The sequence below is a fragment of the Crocodylus porosus genome, unplaced genomic scaffold, assembly GCF_001723895.1.
Source record: "Crocodylus porosus isolate Cpor-Errol unplaced genomic scaffold, CroPor_comp1, whole genome shotgun sequence".
Classification (NCBI taxonomy): domain Eukaryota; kingdom Metazoa; phylum Chordata; order Crocodylia; family Crocodylidae; genus Crocodylus; species Crocodylus porosus.
This window is the reverse complement of record NW_017728947.1, coordinates 66251559-66258372: the sequence shown is the minus strand read 5'-3', so window position 1 is coordinate 66258372 and position 6814 is coordinate 66251559.

Here is a 6814-nt window from a genome sequence, read left to right as displayed (position 1 = left end):
TGCTCCAGAAATAGGCTTGTGAGGTCTGTCCAGAGTTATCCCAGCACCTGGTCTCAAGCACACTGGAAACCAAGGTTTTGAGAGTGGCTGCAGATGAGTGCTCTGGAAAGGCTCATTAGCACGTTTCTGGATCTAAAGGGTACAATCTGGTTTGCATGCATGCTTGGGAATCTCATGCCCAGGGCACACTGCTATCATGGTGTAGACATAGCCTGCAAGTCCAGAGCCATTTAGGATAAAGAACTAGTTCTTTGTTACAGAACTAACACAATACTAATGAGGACTGTACACGTTGCAATCAAACATGCCATTCTAAACTGGCACTGACTTGGTTAGACACATATGGTTTTCAAATTTTCCTTTGTTGGACGACTTATGTAAAACTAACCAATATAGTGGATTTTGTGAATCGTCAGCCAGATTCTCAGCTAATGTAAATTGGCATTGCTCTGGCCTCTATATTTAATTGTTATAGTCACAGTTCATAAAGTGAACTGTGTTAGTTGTATTATTCCTAAAATAGAGAAACAGAAAAAAGTGCCCTGTGATTTATATAATTAGCTAATACAGTGTAAGTTGCAAATTACAAAACTTCACAACAAACATGAAGGATCTGCATACCCAGGATTATTCAGTGAAATGATTTACGAATAATTTTCACTGATGAATACAGCAGAGAATTTTGCAATCTGTTTGCAGTAAATTTGAGAACAGAAAATAAAAAGGTAAAATTTGTCAAATCAATTATTCACTCAGCTTCAGTTAATACCACAGTAAAGCCATTTTCTGTAAGCTTTTTATAGTGCAATGATGTAAGGCATGCACTTAGCATAGGAATGAAGGAAGGCCATTTGTTGGCCTTGTCTTTTATTTTTTCACTCACGTACATGTAGAGATTCTGTGGATTACCCATGCTGTTTACAAGGTGGCACATGTATTGCCTAGCAAACATCTGTGAAGCACAATATCTGCTAACTGTTAGTCAAGGATCATTTCCCTTCAAAGTGATTGTTGATCCACTGTTAAAACAGCTTAAAAAATAACTTGTTGGGAAAATTGCTATGAAGTTTTCTAATGTAGTTTCCTAAATCTGCTAACCTAATATATATTAAAGAGTTATTTTTTTCTATGTAATACCTGAACATCATCAAATAATTTTAGAGCTAATTGCAATTGTCTATCAATTCTAGGTATAAAATATTATTGGTACTATTTGCATTATAGAGCAGGGAATGATAATGTCCAGGATTGGCTTTTAAAACTGTTAATGAGCCCTGGCAATGTGAAAAAGAGATGGATTAGGTAGATGTAATGAGATATGATTAAAGGGTGTAGGCACTGAAGGGTGTTGGAGAAATTCTTTTCAGAAAGAGTATAATTAGTGTCTGATAAAAGTACTTAGTAGATGAGATTTTTGAAGAAGAAAGGTTAAGATAAACACATACCATATGACAAACCTGCTTAATTTTTCCCTTTGGTTTTTTTGCCTACTCAATAATCTGTTGAAGTTTTATACATAAATAATGTTTGTTGAATACTTGATGAAACTCCACAAGACAATTAAAGTGGTTTTAATTGCAAAACACAGAAAGCAAAAAAGTGTTGAAATGTCCTCTTCCATTTCCAGTGTACATATCTTTGTTGATTTATGTAATGCAGATAATAACATGCAACCTCCTTGAATTTAAACAAACAAATGAACTTCTTAAAAAGCAAGCTTTCTATAAGTTGCTTAGCAACTTCCTAAGCACTCCTTATTAAATTAGAAGACACTGCTTTTGGTGACAAGCACTTCAAAATATGTACCAGCCACAATGAAGTCGTGGCATCTCCTTCAATGGAGGTTTGTAGATGACATAGGGTAGGCAATCTGTCTAGCGTATCAGTGCAAGAAGAGACTGAACTTTTGAGATACCTTCCAACACTATTATTCTATGACATGGAGAGATCAAGTGGAAAACTAGAATGCAATTTCAGTTGCTATCATGATCCCTTATATTTGTTGGACAGAGGCACCTGTATATTGAAACATTTCCCTAACTCACCAGTTTAATGATTCCCAGTGTCTTAAGGGCTCTTGAACAACTAGATTAAGATTTCAGCTGCACCAGCTCTTCACTGTTTTATATTTAATTGTGTGCATTCACTTCACAATAAAATGAGACTGGGATTTGGAGTATCCCAAATGGAACTGTAGGTTAAATCACTCAGAATTGAATCAGAGGTGCAATAGATGATCCTTTGGGACCCAGAAGAAAGGTTCCTCATTAAGGTTTCTGTCTTTCTGCGCATGTATGTGTGTAAATGTGTACTTAGTGAGTTTAAAAACAAAAGACTGAAATAATATACAATACCTGTGATTGGGAGCCACTGCATTAAGCTCAAAGCAGTCAGTATTTCCAAGAGTTGTCAGTGAAATATTTCCTACTTTTCTTGCTTCATGGAACCACCATCATTTCTAATCAGCTCATTGCTTTGGAAGACAGTTCAGTGCTTACATCATTATTATATCCTTTTTTCCATGAATGCCCCACTGTGTTCACCAGTACAGTAAGGGGAAAAGCTGTCTTGCACATTAGCATTTTACAAAACCATCTTTCCACATTTTTTTCTGCGCTGTCTCCTCTGAAAGCCGCAGGGGGACCATGAGTCTACCTAATGTAATGCACTTAAAATAGGTGACTTGGTTTGCTGGTCCTTTCTGGGTATGAGTAAAATACTCATACCCAGCCATCTATCCCACATGCATGCCAATCTCCTCAGAAATCAAGTGCGGCCCTTTCTTCCTGTCCACATGTAGCTTACACATATCCATACTCATGGTAGAACTGCTTTTACATAAACAAGCTGGACGTGAAAAAAAAAGTTCTGTTAAGTTAATGAGGCATCTGCCTTTTTGCCCATCTAGAAATGCAGGACCAAGCAACACAGGATCTCTAACTCATCAGATGAAATTAGTTAGAGGCCAAGATTTTCAAATGTATCTAGGTACCTAATGCCTGAAAACAGTGGAAGTTGGGAAGCTGAACTGCATAGACAACTTCTGAAAATCTCATTAGGTTAATTCTTTAGGTGACATCTTTAGTCACCTAAATACCTATGCAACTCTGTCCCAGAAAGATTTGCCATTCATGAAAAACCTCATGAACAAAAATGTTCCAGTTGTGAGAAGTGTCGTTGCTAGAAAAGTAAAAGTTTATACAAAGTGCCTGCTTGCCAAAAGTTGATTTTCATGATGGAGCCATAGGAGTAAGGGCTTGTTTTAATAATAGATGCTCCATTTCACCATAGGAGTGTGTTACTTCTGAAGTTGAATGAAGGCATGCTATAAATGTCAAAAATGTTAACTGTGTCACTGCAAATTCTATTTCCATCCTGTCTAGGTCCTGTATTGTTTCCACAGTATATCTGGTGCCAAGGTGTTTAGCATAAGCACATAATGTGCTTATTGGTTTCTGCTTTGTTAGAGCATGGACATAGAAAAAGTTACAGATAGGAAATAATATTAGGTCATGTAGTTTGTTACCCAACAGTGGAAGATTATTCACTAGATTCTCCAGAGTTTGGTCCGATCTAATATTAAATGACTGTATCCGCTACTTACCCTAGGAGACTTTTCCACAGCTGGATGCATTTTTGTCTCTGTGGAATACTTCATGAATACTCAAATCCATGTTCTTCCTTTCCTGGGTTTCCAGGAACAACGAGAAAAGGAATGATAATACAAATGCCACAGGAGAAGAAGGAAAGATCCTTGATTAGTCACTTGTCAAAGAAGGAACAAAGTGGATGAAGAACAGAAAAGCTACTCAAGTAAAATATAGCAAATGGGGCAGGACTTCCAGCACTTGAAACAACTTCTACTGCTGACCTGCTGCTGTCCAGGTTTTATCTGTGTAAGTGTCCATCTTTCTTCTGTGGTTTGAAGAACAAGATGCTCATGGGAAACCTGGAGGAATTCTATTCTTTGGACTGGAAGGGGCCTGAGCAACATCACTGAATATAATTTAAACTTGGTTGTAGAGATAGGGACGAGGCAGTGAGCAGTAAATCTCAGGAGCACTGTAGCTTTAGAGAGGGCTGTTGAGAGTCTGCAGAGTAACAGGGCCAGACCTCTGGCACTGCCGTGTAGTGATCAGCACCAGCTCCTGCTGTTACCTGGCCAGGTAATACATATTATAGCTAACTCCATCCATGGGGCTGATCATGGAGACTGGAAACACTGGAGACCAGCACCTTTTTGCAGTCTTGATCTTACAGTTCTACTAGCTTTGACTGCAGCTAAGGTTTCTTCCATCTTTCCCCTTTCCTCTTCCTCTTTTTTTCTGTTCCTTGCAATAGCCCTGTTTTTCAGTTACATCAGTAATTGAAATCATTTGACATTTCCTATCTAAACATAATTTCCTTCTCTATGGTATCGGCATCCTTTTGGCTCTTCACACAGCATCTGATGCAAAATCTCTGGGAAAGTCTTGAAGTCACAGTAAAAATGAACTGCAAGGAGAAAGAATTAGCCTATAGCTGCTCCTTACTTTCCACTATGCCCATTTAAAGCTAACAAAAAAAAAATGGGCTTCAGTGTTTGTGAGACAACTTATCCTTCTAGAAAGTGGAGAGGGGAGGAGGAGTGGTCTCTAGACATATGGGAGATCTTTAGTGAAAGGAAAAAATGCCATATATTTTGGAAAAACTGTGGGTTAAGTAGCCCCTGACGACTTAAAGTGCCAGGCGTATGTCTGTAAAGCCAGCACAGGGAACTTGTCTCAGAAGCTGAAATCTGCCACTGATTGGATTTCTCTGCACAAGAAGGTTATTAGCTATATGCTAATGCTGTCTTTTATGGAGATGAATGTGTGTGTATCTGTAATTTTTGTATATTGTGTGACAACTTTCTTGAAATCTCAGGGATCCTTCTTCCAGTTTTCACTAAGAAAATGATTATCTGTATCTTGCAGAAAGAGATCTGCTGGAAACTAGAGGCACATGGGATGCAGCAAGCAAGTTGTTGGAGGTTAGATCAAGCTGATCTGTGAGACTGCAGGGCATGCAGTTTCCCTGTATCAGGGAAACCTCTACCCTTTCCCCCACTAGTTAAAGGGGTTCATTCACTAACAATTGGAAAACAAATTAAAGAAAAATGCTTCTCACTCCGGGGTTTACAACAATAGCAAGATTAGACCCACATCATCCTGGCCTGTAGTTTTCGGAAAATATTGGCCCCCTTTTCACCTCTCAGACCCTCAGAAAGGCTTTTGCAGTTCTGTTTCAGCCGCCCCACAAACAATGGCTAGTTCCTTTCATAAATTGCCAGTAACACTCCATTCTTCTAGGGTCTCAAAGCTCACAGTAGTGGCTGCATATGCGAGGGCATCACCACTAACAGACATCATCAGTACAGAACACTCCGTTATTTATTCAGGCTCTGAAAAAGAGCCCCTTGCTTATTTTCTTAAAATAATTAAAATGCATCACTTAAGTTCCTATTTGCTCCAAAAAGCGTGGGAGCGTAAATGTTTTGGCTCTGAGCTGACAGTAAATATATCTTCATATCATGTTTTTATTTTATCATTTTTAATGCACACCCCTTCCCCCCTCCACCCTTAATCCTTGAAGTGTTTGAGAGGAGCTCGGAGCCTTCTCTCTCCCCCTCTCTCTGCTTTAGAAGATCAAATGTATTACTTTTCCTTTTTGCGTGTCTGATGACGGGATAAAAATGTTGTTTCAGTCGAGATTTATGGGGCTGCAGCTAAGATGACACAATGCGAAAGTGCAGCCCCGGCTTCAGAAAGCCGGAGCAGTGAGTGTAACAAGAAAGAATAAATCTTGGTAATTTGCAGAATAGCACTTGGGTTACTTTTACATGTTTCCTGGGCAGGAGAAAAGGCCCAGCACCGGGGAAAGGGCTGGGTCTGAAACAGGAAAGCGATGAATTCCTTCATGTTTCCTCCCGACACCGGCGCGGCGGCCAGGTCTTGGGCTGCTTAATCCTGGGTCTGAGACAGCATTTTGTTCCCATTAGAGGAGAGCATCAATTTCAGGGCGTTTTTTTTCTGCTTAACTGGAAATGCGGAGCAGGAGGGTGGCACGATTTTGTTTTCTCAGATTTCTCCGGAGATCTTGAAGAATGCTTTGAGCGCCTGTACTTTTAACTCGGCTCCAAATGACATCGCGTACCCGAAGGGTAAATTAAAAGCGCTTGAACGCGCCTCTTGGAAATGGCAGGGAGTACAATGGGAAACTTATTTAATAATATTATTGTCTGCGCGGCACCGAATCAAATGACACGTTTTACTTTCCCTTTGTAAAGGGATACGTTAGGGGGAGAGAGCCATTACACGCAAACGCTCCGGTTTACAACGAGCAGCCGCCGGCCGGGGCATTAGACGGCTCCTAAATACGCTGCCCCGTGTGCGCCGGGCTCCCCTCGCGCCGGCGAGTCGGCCCTCAGCCCGCGTGAACCTGCCCTGCGCGGGGAGCGGGGGCCGAGTCCGTTATCATGTAATGAAGGCCCAAGAGAGGAGCCTTTCCTGAGGAAAAAAAATGGGAAGAGCGCGGTTTGGAAAAATAAGCCCTTTATTTGATGTATTTTTTCCCGGGACCGCCCAGTCTAGGCAGCCTCGCGACTCGTTTCCAGGCTCGTCCGGCGCTTTGGGGGAGGCTGGCCCGCAGGGCCGCGCGCGCCACCGGCGGTGCAGCGCGGAGGCCGCCGCCGGCACGTGCGCACTCCGCCTGCCCCAGGCCCCGGGTTCAAGTCCGCGCCCGGGCCCTCGGCGGGAGGAGGAAGCACCAAGCCCTGCTGCCTGCCCACCCCCCC